A 2,074-nucleotide genomic window follows, 5' to 3' on the forward strand; every position below is an offset into this window, starting at 1 on the left:
CTCAACCCAAATTAGAGTTTAGTCAGCAGCTCACGGAGAGCCTGAGAGACAGTGACCAGATCCAGCATCCCAACTGCCCCCACTGGACCCACCTTCCTTAGGAGAGTGGCAGCTCCCCTCCAGCTTGGTGAGACCAAACTACAGTGAGGGAGAGGTGGGAGGGAATGCTAAGCCAAAAAAAGGAGTTGGAGGAAAAAACAGAGGATGTGAAATCTGTCCAAACCATGGGGAAACTTGTATCAGAAGAGCAGAAAAAGGTAGACACGAGGGGAACAGAGGCGGACTGCTCTTATTATGTCATGATCACAGGTCTGAAAATAATGGATTCATAATTATGCATGAAAAACTGTTGAGATATTAAGGAAAGACAAAAATAAGCAGAATTGCCAATAAAAAGCTCCCCGTTTTAACTTGATTTCACTTTCTCCACCCCCTTCCCACTGAAGTGAGAGCTCTTCCCCTCCAAGTCTTACCAGGTCTCTCCTTACCCCGGGGCCCCAGCACTCGGTCCTGCTGGCCTCTGTCCAGTGCTGAAAGTAGCTGTCTGCCTGACACCGATAATCAAGCTCTTCTTGTGTGTGGCCTGGGGAAATCTCAGTCAATGAATCTTGCTCTTAATGTCCCACTTGCTTTTCTTTGTGGCAAAAAGCCAGGGACATTTGGACACCAATAAATGATAAAAATAAACGACACTAGAAAGAGGCAAGGCCATCAACATCATTTAAAATCTCCCTATTCTCGGTTGACATGTAATCACTGGGCCTGGAATAGAAAAGCGAAACTTGAAAAAGAGACAAAGAAATGGATGATGTTGGGAATTCATCACCACAGGCATCAAAAGGTGAGCATGAACTTCGCTTGAGTGATGATTCTTCTGGTTGGGTCAGGCTCTTGGGAATCACAGAGCACGGGCCCCTCTTATGTCTCACATTTTATTCACCATCTGCCAGAGTGCCTGGAGTGTTTTGGTTTAAATAATATCCCGTCCAAAGATAAATACTCTTGGAGAGAAGAAAATTATAATCCTATGCAACTTAAACCTAAAAACATAGGAAAGACAAGGATAAGAAAAAAACTGTAGCATCTAACTAAAAGCAAGGTTCTTCTTGATTGAAGTACAGTGCAGCAGAAACTAAGCAAGAGTTATAGTATAATTTATAAGGGAGTGTTATGGGTGGAATTATGCTCCCCTAAGGGAGGAATGTTGAAGCACTAACCCCCAATACCTCAGAATGTGGCCTAATGTGAAAATAGAGACTTTGAAGATTTAACCAAGTTAAGAAGAAATCATGAGAATGGCCCCTAATCCAATGTGACTGGTGTCCTTACAAAAAGGGGGAATTTGGAAATAGATGTGCACAGAGAGAAGAAACTGTGAAGCAGTACAGAAGAAAGCCATGTGAATTTGGAGGTTTCAGTGATGCACCTGCAAGCCAAGGAACACCTGAGGCCACCAGGAGCTGGGAGAGACATGGGGAAGCTCTTCTCTAGTGTCTCCTGCGAAAGCACGGTCCTGCCAGCACCTTGATTTTTAAACTTCTTATCTCCAGAACTTTAAGATAATAAACTTCTGTTTGTTAAGCCACCTCTTTTAGGGAACTTTGTTTCAGCAGCCTTAGGAAACCAATAGAAGGGGTTCTAGGAATTTTTATGGATGTGTTCTGAGGACAAATGTTATCTAATTCATCATTTTACCTCTAGATTCAGAAAGTGTGTTTCTCTGTCATTCTTCTACTTGTTACATTGAGAGTGGTGGAGAAGCTTCATAAGAGAGGACGGAGGAGGAAGGTGGGGAGGGAGCGGTGGAGGTGGTGGCGAGTAAGGTGGACGGGGGCAGTGGTGAGGTCGACATCCTCCGTGTGTCAGCCTCTGTCCTCTGTCATTCCCTTCCACGACTTCTCAGTCGATACTCTCTATACCCTGTGTGTTAGGCAATCACTTGTCTGTTTCACCTGCTCAGGGAGGTTAATAGCATGCCCAATTGCAAATTAATAAGGTGATCTAAAAGTTAGAAGTGTATTTACCTGTATAAAAATAAACAAACAAAAACCACTTGCTGGTTCCCCAATGTTCA

This window comes from Galeopterus variegatus, unplaced genomic scaffold (assembly GCF_000696425.1).
Source record: "Galeopterus variegatus unplaced genomic scaffold, G_variegatus-3.0.2 Scaffold7111, whole genome shotgun sequence".
Classification (NCBI taxonomy): domain Eukaryota; kingdom Metazoa; phylum Chordata; class Mammalia; order Dermoptera; family Cynocephalidae; genus Galeopterus; species Galeopterus variegatus.